Genomic DNA, 10,863 nt, shown 5'->3' with positions numbered 1-10,863 from the left:
TGGCTTTTGGCGCGTGTATAACAGTTTTGCCGCGCCACCTATGTGTCAATACGTATTAAATAATCTGGCAGCACACGTAACATTTTTCACACATAACACATAGATGGCGTCTTGAAAGCAAGCACAACTGTCACGAGTGTCTAATTCTCATCGAAATGGAGATCGTTAAAAATTGTATTTAATGAATATAAAATGATAAATAATTTGTATTAATGGGCAACATTTTGATTAAATAAAAAAAAAAGATGAGAAACAAAGCAAATCGCTGCTTAAAGTATGTATTTTTTTAATAACCATTCGAGCTGTTTGCGCTGAGGTTCGAACCACGTGCACAAAAACAACTCGTATGATGTGCTGCTGCAGTTATTGCCATACATTTGTAGTGGGCTTTGGCGCTGAACGTTGAGTTGCGCCGTCTACTCTCAGACAATCATGCCTTGTTGTGTCAGGTTGTTCCAGGTTCGGTTTTCTGTCAGAATTTTGGCTTTGGGCTATATAAGGAAACGAAAATAATTGTGTGTAATGATGTTACGCCAATAGAATTTTACAATTACTACTTGTTATCGTCTTCCACCATCGTCTGTGCTTTTCTCATGTTATTTGCCATTGATGATCCTCTCCTCATTATTACACTTCATAGAGAGAGCAACCGAACCCCCAAACGCCACGCGCCGTTTGTTCATCAATTGCAAAATGAGCGTGCCAGTGTATGAAACATACATTGCTTGGGGGATATTAAAGAATTCTCCGCAGGAAGCCGAGTAACGTCGTTGAATTTCATATTCTAGACTCTCGGTGCCGAATGAAACGAGAAACAAATTCCATATTTTTTCCTTTATTTTTTAAATTATTTTTTTGCTTTATAGAATGTTTATTTTTTTCTATTAATTTATAAGACACTTCTTATAAAATATTTTTTTGTGTATTAAAAATAAATATTTATTACTTTTATATATAGCAAACACTATATAAAAGTAATAAATATTTATTTTTAATAAACAAAAAATTATTTTATAAGATGTGTTTATAAATGAATAGAAAAACATTTTTTATATGCATATTTTTGTTAATTTAATATTATTTTTTATTTAAGATTATTCAATATAATTTATTTCTGTCAAATAATACGAAAAACAAATTTTGCATGTATGATGTATGTTTATGTATGTCGGGCGAGTGTCGCTGGGGAAATCAGCCTTGGATGGGAAGAGTCTGAGAAGATAAGTAAGAAAAAAGCGAAATTGAAATTAAAAATTAAGAAATTAAAAAAGCGAATGTCATTTCCATTTGTTGACTTTGGCAAAATGGGGCATAAATCAGAGAACGATGGGACGTGGGATACTTCCGTGCTGCTGACGCAGTCCATAAACATATATAAATACAAACATATATAGAGAGTGAGAGAGGGAGATGGACAGAGAGACAGACACATGCTTTGTAGCTCTCTCCTGTGACACAGATGCGTGCGTGCGCCAAGAGTCAAGTGCGTGGGCCTGGACCTCTTTGGCCCGCAGCCAAGTTGAGTGCAAAGAGGGTGGGGTGGGGTGGAGGGCTGATGCCTGTCTGTCTGTACGACTGAGTTGTCTGCGGCCGTGTGTCGCTAATCTGTGCGGCATTATAAATTGAACCGATCTGGTTGCGTGTCATAATTTATTTGCCGCTTTGGAGGGCAAGGGCAAAGCGAGTGAAAAACAATACGCACAAGCAGACTTGAAATATTTCATAATTAGCACAAATAAATAATACAAAAGTTTCATATAAGAAGATCCAATTAAATTAGCTAGATTGAGTCTTATACTGCTTACTCTTTCAGTCTCTTTAACATATTATACTTATAATTCGACCACCAATCAGAAGAAGTCAGTATAAGCTTGTATATAAGCTCTTATATAAATGTGTGTAAGAGTTATACAAGTATATACATTTGCTGCATTACGCGCAGCTTAGCCCGGTTACAAACCATTGCTTTCAGCTTGTGTGCAGCATTAAGCATAAAATAGTAAGCACAAACTCTTATATACAAGCATGTATATAAGAGCTATGCTTAGACATATGCGCATATGCCTATTAATATAACATTACATATACAGCCACATACTGCGCAGCTTAGTCAAGTTTTCAACCTCAGAGTGCAACTCCGAACTTCAGCTGTGTGTTGGGAGGAGCCCTTAATCAACACGCAAACAGTTAGTTATCTTATAATTATGCGTAGCTTAGCTTAGTTCCCAACCACACCATGCAGCACTTCATGCACTACTTTGTGAGAAGGGAGAGCGGAATCACCAAGCAAACAGCTAGGCAATCAGTACACAATCATATAAGGCTATATAGGCACATATGTGTGCTAGCATAACATTATCTTATAATTATGCGCAACTAAGTTAAGTTTCGAACCACTGCATGCAGCTTATACTCCAGCTTATGTGTAGCAGACAGCTTTAAGCGCATACAATAAGCCAAGTCATCAAAGTAACGGCCTAGATCGGACATATATGCGCACACACAGCCGTCAGACTCACTTCGATGTCAATTGCCAAGACAAAATCGTGCCACTAATTAGTTTAGAGCAACTCAGCGCATTTCCATTTGCTGCGGGGCGTCACGAGATGGACAAATCTCGAACATGTGTTCAACACAATTGCGCTATTCGAATTGCCTAAAAATAAAATGCGATTTGAGCCATCAACGCTCGACACTTGCAGCGGCTGCTGCTGCTGCAGGCTGACTAATGCGCCGAAATGTGAGAAAAATCGCCTTTTCTTCAAAAGAAAAGAAAACATTTTAGAGCAGAGCAAAAATGAAATGAAAAATGCGCGGCACATGCCGCTTATTCACAGCAAATACAACAAAACGCTCATAAAAATAAAAACAAAAAATTCATCGAAAATCGAAAAAACCAAAAACCGAAAAACAAAAACCAAAAACCGAGCAAAATCGACAAAATGCCCCGCAAAGTGTCAAAAAATGCGTCAAGATCAAAGCGAGCTACAAATTTCACCGCCAGTTGGCGAATGCAACGATAAATTGGCCACAAACACACACTCACACACACACACACACACACACCTATGCCTATATGCTTACATTTGTTCATACTCTAAGTTTGGGGCTTAGCGCTTTGTTTTATGTTTATTTATTTTTTAATAAATTAAATAAAGTAATTAAGAAACTACAAAAGTCATATTTACATATTTATGATTATTTGTTTTTTTTTTTTTCTTAATTTAATTTTTATATATTACTTAATAATTTGTATTTAATTTTATATATTTTTTGTTATAGCTTTCATATATTTTTTATTTTATATATATATATTCACTTAAATAAAATTTCAGGCTAATTTCAATAACTAAAATCGACTAAAAAAATGTTGAGCAAATTTTAAAATATTATTTGAGAGACAGTTTCATATAATTTATTTATTTAAATATTCAAAACTTTCGAATGCTTTATGAGATATATAAATTAGTTAAGCTTTGATGGAGCAAAGTTTGACTGGCATATAACTTAGATGCGCAGAGAGTGAGGGTATTTTGAGTTCGTCTTCAAAGCTTTTGTTATTTTTCTGCTATTTTTTTTTTTGGTTTTTCTTACAAATTTACAATTTGAGTTTGTGGAAGAAATCTTTGCTGCCTGCTGTTGCCATATGTCCGATGCAGAAGCGCGCGCACACACAAGTTTCCATCAAAAGTGAAATGCTTTCACCCCACCACCCCCACACACACACAAACACACACACTCACGTGGTAAGCTGTTGTCTTTGTACATTTGCCTTGGCACTTGACGCTCCAATGCACCCACCCACAAACACTTCGACATCTACACCCACATATGCTTAAACAGCTGGCAAGTGCATTGGCTAAGGACACTTGAGACTTGTGGCATGAAGGGAAGAGGGGTAGGGGTGCTGGTCTGCTTGCAAAGGAGTCATTTAATGCATTTAAATGGGCTCGATTATCGAGCAGTTTGAAGCAAATGCCGCCATATGGCATCTGACATCTGTCAACTGTCAGCTTGCATCGGGTGGCAACGCTGCGCCCATTGAACCTGTCCATCCATCTGCTGCGCTCTCGACAACTCTGTCGTATTTCTAGGGTATTCCAAGGCAGCTTACTGATTTTCTGCGCATTTCTCGTCTTAACTTTTCTTTAACTATAATTAAAGTTAAAAGATTTTTTCCTTTTTAATTTATTAAATTTTTTGGTTAGCAAGCTCTAATTATTATGCTCTTCCTCCAACTCACAAATTAACAAATACATTTCAAGAATCAAAGCTCGACTAGCAGATACCCTGAAACATAGAATCTTGCACACATTATGTGCCCAATGAGTGAAGTCATATTCAATAAAAAATTAAAATAGTAATAAAATAATAATAATTGCAGAAAAATGTAAATTTGTTAATCCACGCCCGCGTTTGAACCCGAGACTGCGAGCACATCGACCGTCGCCTCTGCCAAGCCGCCACTGTTAAGCAACTGTCGAGTGCGAAGCCACAATAGCCGCTGACAATGTAAGCACACTTCAAACGCCATTGCTATTCTATTTATAGAATACCAAAAAACAGTGCACCCATTTGAATGTATGCATGTGTGCGTGTGAGAATGTGTGCGTGTGCGTATGTGTGCATAGAGATGAGAGACAATGCCTGGCGCCAAGCCAGTTGACCATACGTTTTCTTTAATAACTCCGGCGTTATTGAACGGATTTCAGTGAAATTTTCAGCATTGATTGCTGTTACTTCAATGAATATGTGATAGTTTCCAAAAAAGGCAGACCTTACTACATGCTGGTTATATGTGCAACTGAACTGCAACTTAATTGATATGGCAAAAATAAATACCGTTATGCGAAAAAATATATCAAAATTGTGTAAGGCATACCTGTAGTTAGCTTCTAAATTTGGTAACTCTAGCTCAAAGCAACTGCAAGATATGCTCAACTAACTGAAGTTCGATAACGCTGCTAATCGATTTATCGATGACTTGAAACAAGCTTCAACTGAACGGATTAGAAGAAAAGCTCCGCATAAGCTACAATTCTCTGTCTAGATCTTTATGGCCTCAGCCACGCATCCTACTGCCTGTTACATACATTCCACTGAAATCATCATACCCTGCATGGTCGTTTCTAGTGGGTTCAGGGTATTCAAATGAAATAAAACTATAATGAAACAATAATCAAAACATTTTAAGCGCCTCTCAAGGCTGACCAGTCAAGCCAAAAGGGGGTTCAAACGGGCGCAGGGCGGTGGGGACGATTGCTGATTGTAGGCGTGGCGGGTGGGTGGGTGCTTCGTTGGTTGGCTTTGGCTGGCAGACAAATGCGCTACAATGACCATTACTGGAGTCCGAACTATGCGAGCCAACAACAACAACAAGCGCAACAAATTAAACAATAATAAAAAAAGGTCACGGCAAAGTCTCGGGGTAGGGCAGGGCGGCTGGCCATAGAGGGGCAGCCTCTAGAGGCTAGGGGCACACAGACAAAACTAAACAAATGGCAGGCAACAAATTGTAGAGCATCGTCATTTGTTTTGTGCTCTGTCTGTTGTGCTCGTTGTACCCTCTGAAATCAACTACCTATGGCGGGGCTAGCACAGCGCGTGACTGAGTATGTAACAGGCGCACGAAAGCGTAGCTAAGATATATATATATAAAATAAGATATAAAATGAAATAAGATATATACAGAAACATGTACAAATATATCTCTATGGGCATGTTTAGCAGAAAGCGGTATACACATTGGCAGATACCCTGTACCTTTGTAAATTTCTTAGTTTCATTTGCTTAGATTTTAGTTAAAATTTGTTCGATATTTGTCTCAAATACAGGGTAGCTGTGCGTCGAGCATGCCTTATATAGAACACTGCCCGCGATGCTGGAACTCGTTGTTGTTGTTGTTGCTCTCGCTATAGTTTTGATTAATTAATTTCCTGACTAATTCCTGCACAATTCGCGACTCGCTGGAGCCGCAAATGTGCCAAAAAAAAACAATAAAAGAGAGAAGAAGAGAGAAGCAGCTATAGCACACTCAAAGTGAGAGAGAGAGAGAGGGTCAGAGCGAGCGAGAATTGCGAATAAATTGCAAAATGTTTTCTATGGCGTTTCGCGTTTTTAGCTTTTTGGCATTTTGCGTTTCACGAAATTCATAGCAAAAAAAAATATTTTTTTTATTATATTTAATTTTTTTTGCTGAGCTCTAAGTAACTTCATTAGTGGCCATACGAAAATCTGATCCGATGCGTGGGGTGGGCTGCTACGTAGAGGTGATTAACAATCATGTGCTTCCAGCGAGAGGCAGCAGGCGGTGGGGGAGTGGCGTACGAGGCGTACGAGGCGTGGCATCTAACAAAAGTGAGAGCACTTGACGAAGTTTTTATGTGAAAGACGTATCAATAGCTCCAGGTATCTGTTTTGTTGAGAAATCTGCTAATAACTAAACTACATATTGTTTGAGAGCAAATAAATTTGAGTTGCGAGACAGAGAGGGCGGCTGAGGCTGCGGTGGTGGGACTGATAGAGATATTAGTGTGACAAAGTTAAGTAACTATGTACTTAAGGTCTTCTAACTGATCAAGGCAAAGCTCAATCAGCCAGTCAATCATGAAAATGAAGGGTAAACTCGATAGCCAAACATCAAATGCAAATGTTTCCCATATAACTGAAGTTTATTTAAGCAAGCGGATCCTGCGAGAAATCTATCAAGAGAGCTATCGAAAGATCTGGCAATAGAACTATCGACGGATCTATTAAGAGATGTATAAAGAGATCTATCGAGAGATCTATCAAGAGATCTATCAAGAGATCTACCGAGAGATCTATCAAGAGATCTATCGAGAGATCTATCAAGAGATCTATAGAGCGTTCATTCAAGAGAATTATCAAGAGATATATCAAAGAATCTTTTAAGAGATCTATCAAGGGATCTATCAAGAGATCTACCGAGAGATCTATCGAGAGTTCAATCAAGACAATTAACCAGAGATCTATCGAGGGATCTGTCAAGAGAAGTATATATCTATATAGAGATCTATCAAGAGATGCATAGGAGTTCACAGTTAGTCAATTGAGTCAGCTGCAGGTACAGCTGCTGTAACCTTACCACAGGCACACTTAGCATACTGTGACTAATGCCGCGAACATGTCACAGCCTTAGCATTAACATTACCATTAGCATCAGTCATTAGGTAAAGGAAAGGCAAGTCGCAGAGTGGCTCGGGCCAAGCGCGCGACGCTGCCAGACTGATTGGCTGGAGATTCAGCGGCTATTAATAGCTGACAGCTAAATGAACGAGGGCTAAGAGTCGGCGAGGTGCTTGGGAAGGGCGTGTGCTTGGAGAGACCCCCGTGTTGGCCCATGCTAGAGTCGACAATAGTTGCATAGATGGAGAGAATAGCTATTTATCTATATATACATCTATTTGTTTTTGTTTTTTTGTGCAATTGGAATGGCAATTGGCTGGCGCACTAACTGAAAGATCAAACAAGTGTGCACACACAGCAACACACTCACAGACAGACGGACGGTCGGGCAGACAGACAGTCGGACGGACAGATAGAGGCAGCTAACGAGTGCTTCTATAAATATTTGTCCAAGTAACCGGCTGTCATGGATATTATTGACGACGCGGCGTTGACTCATGCGCAAATAACTTGGCTTATTAGAAATTCAAAGCTGCTCGCCTCTAAATGCGAACCGCACCCCCCAAAGCCTCTGTCGCACCTTCACTTAACCTCCAATAGACAACCGACCAAGCCACCGCCGCCGCCGCCGCCGGCCCCCGCCTTCAGCTTCTGACGTTGCCAGCTCTAAGGCTTGGAGTAACATGAAACCTGCGTCAGTTTTCGGCTGCCCCTCGACCAGGCGCTGTGTGACAGGGGTAGGGTCTTTGGCGGGGGCCGAGGATGCAGGGGTCGGTCGCCGGCCAGGGACCATTCACATGCAAATGAGCTTAATCAAAAACAGAGCTGCCAACTGTTGAACGGCTTTTAGCCAACACCAGGCGGGTCGGGGAGGGTCTGTCGCTTGGCTGGGGCCATTCGTTCGGGGCGTGGCGGGGTGCTAATGAAAAAAGCAAAACAGTTTAATCACAAAACATTTGCATTTGCATATAAATTATCATTCGTTTTTGTTGCTGTTCAACAATTTCTATGTGCACAGCAAAAACAAAACTCAAAACCCAAAAAAAAAGAAATAAATTAAAAAAAATAATCAGCTTAGATTTTTTTATTTGTTTTTTAAAATATAAAATAAAAATTGATTTTTTTTGTACACTGCCAAAAATTGGTTGTTGTTTTGTTTTTATCTTTCTTCATTTTTTTTTAAATTTGCGCACAAAAATCGTAAAGACAAAAGTCGCAGCTCATTTGCATCGCCTTTAAGGCAAACTTCCGAGGCGTGGGCGTTGCAGAAGCTCGCAATATACGAAAGATATGTATATAGCAGCTTATATATAGATGTACCTGCTTAAATTTCACCTAAGCAAATGTGTTTGTGCATTAGTTGGCGTGAAAGTTTCTAGATGTTGTTCAATATAAGCGAAAGACGTCATGAATCGAATCGCAGCCTTCGAATGTGGGCTTAGCTGCCATTAGAAGACACTCTTATACGCTAAGACTTATACCAACAGATTTATATAGCTACATATGTATATTCCAGAACCAGCTTCAGCTGTGCTAAACTTAAATTTAATCAATAACGTTGCCCTTCTCTGCGATTCTCATGGATAGAAGTTTGCTGGTCTTTTACATACATGTCATGATGTACATATGTATGTAAGTTAGTATTGATGTACATACATATGTATGTATGTGTGTATGTATTGATGTACATACATATGTATGTATGTATTTATGTATATGTTTAATGTATGTAATTTTGCTGATGTATCTTTGCTAATGCTGCTCTTCTCTGTGATTCTCAGCTATGAAGAAATTATAATTTACGCTAAGTTCTTACTTTTGACTCCTTTTTACATGCAAATTCATGTGTTCTCTCTGTCTCTTCTCTCCTAATCCATTTCCTTGTCTGCCTCTCTGTAAGATGCGCAGCAATCCATGAAAATAGGTTAAGTGTGAAGTCTTGTTAGGTGCATGCTATAATGCACCTATTAAAGATGACTTATCCCACACACAATTGCGAGATAAACAGAAGTTTTATTGCATTATCGATCTAGACTTCGAGCGTTTCGTTTATCGCGTATACGACATGTTTGACGGACGAGGCATTTCGCTGATATGACACAGCCCAAATGGAAAATGCCCAAACAAACGGAACTATTATTAAAAAAGATCATGATTTAATGCGAATACAATCTAATCAACATGGACTTTTGAACGTAGTCCCCCCTAAATATGGCCCATTCCAGCTGTGCGATTGTCAACGAGTGAATCGCGAATAGAGGCCCAATCGCCATTGGCCGGCGATAAGCCGTGGCATAGCCAATGCCATGAGTCCGACAGCCGAGCAGCTCGCGGCGGGGACGCTGGGGCTGTGAGCGGGGAGGCCACAATAGGGCTTTAGAGGGATATGTTTGGGTGGGCACTTGGCCAGTTTATCGCACTGTTATTATTAGCAATTACAACTTTTTACTTGCCAACGGCGCCGGCATTGACTTCAGTTATCTACATGGGGCGCTTTGAATTTATTGCCCCAAGTACTGCTGGCGATCGCGAGCAAGTATCTTGAATTTATTAGTTAATTGAATTAAGTAATTATGGCTATTTTCAACAAATGACTTCACATCGTTAGCCGAGCGCCAGCCGCTCGTCGATCGACGATGTCGATTGCGCCGCTTGACCGATCGCTGTCAATCCCATTGGCCAACTAGCTGTTGCGGTGTTGCGGTGGGTGGAGCCAACTGATCGCTGTGAGTCAGTGCAAAGTAACTCTCATGCATCGATATAATGTAGTTGATCCTACAAATAAATCACAGCTCAGATCTGACTCACAGATCCATAAATATGCTGTGGTAGATCAGCGTATCAGCGTGTTATGATCAGTTTTTTAATACTGTGCTCAGTTTTGCTGTCAAATGTTTTTACTAATCATGGAACTGGATCATGATCACTTTGTTTCTTTCGGAGTGATCTATGAAAGGTATTGAGAAATGCTTATATTATGCATTGATCAGTGACAATATTATATGATCACTGCGTCCATCGCTGACATACGGATCATGAGCAAGGCTAATATAGTATAGGGAGATCTTCGCTTAAGACCAATATCATAGTGTCACTATTATGTTATATGATGTCCCAAACTTGTAAGTCTGATTTGTCAAATGTAGCTGAAGATCAGGAACGTAGATCGTGAGCAGCGTTAATTTTATGATCACTTTTCCCTCAAATGTATCAGCAAACATTCAGCCTAACATTCATCAGTCACTGGCAGCAGGAGATATTCTTACCTTGTTAATATTATGATCACACTCAGGATCACTCTGAAGATCAGTCCCATCTTTCAGCACACGCTCATATTTCCTCTCATAGCTGACTCACTTCAATTGCAGAGTTTATCTTGTGCAATTGATGTAGACCCTGACTTAACTTGCTTTAGGCAATCTTAGACTTTATCGCTTCCGTTTCCAACAACCTGTCAGCCTTGTAAGCATTTATCTATGTAGTCATACACTGTAATTTACATAGCTCTTAGTCAACTGTCTGGAAATAGGTTGCTCAAGAAGCCGAGCTAAGCGAGCGCACTTCAATCGAATCGATAAGTTAGAGATAAAATCGGAAAATATTTAGATATCCTCCCGTAAAGCATAAATATTTACCAGGGACAAAGCGAGATCTTAAAACTATCTAGCAGATACTTAAGTATATTTCAGGCACCTTAATGATCTTCAGGTATCATTT

The sequence above is a fragment of the Drosophila hydei genome, unplaced genomic scaffold, assembly GCF_003285905.1.
Source record: "Drosophila hydei strain 15085-1641.00,03,60 unplaced genomic scaffold, DhydRS2 tig00000339-arrow-arrow-pilon, whole genome shotgun sequence".
In the NCBI taxonomy this organism is placed as follows: Eukaryota; Metazoa; Arthropoda; class Insecta; order Diptera; family Drosophilidae; genus Drosophila; species Drosophila hydei.
Note: the sequence above shows the minus strand (reverse complement) of the source record.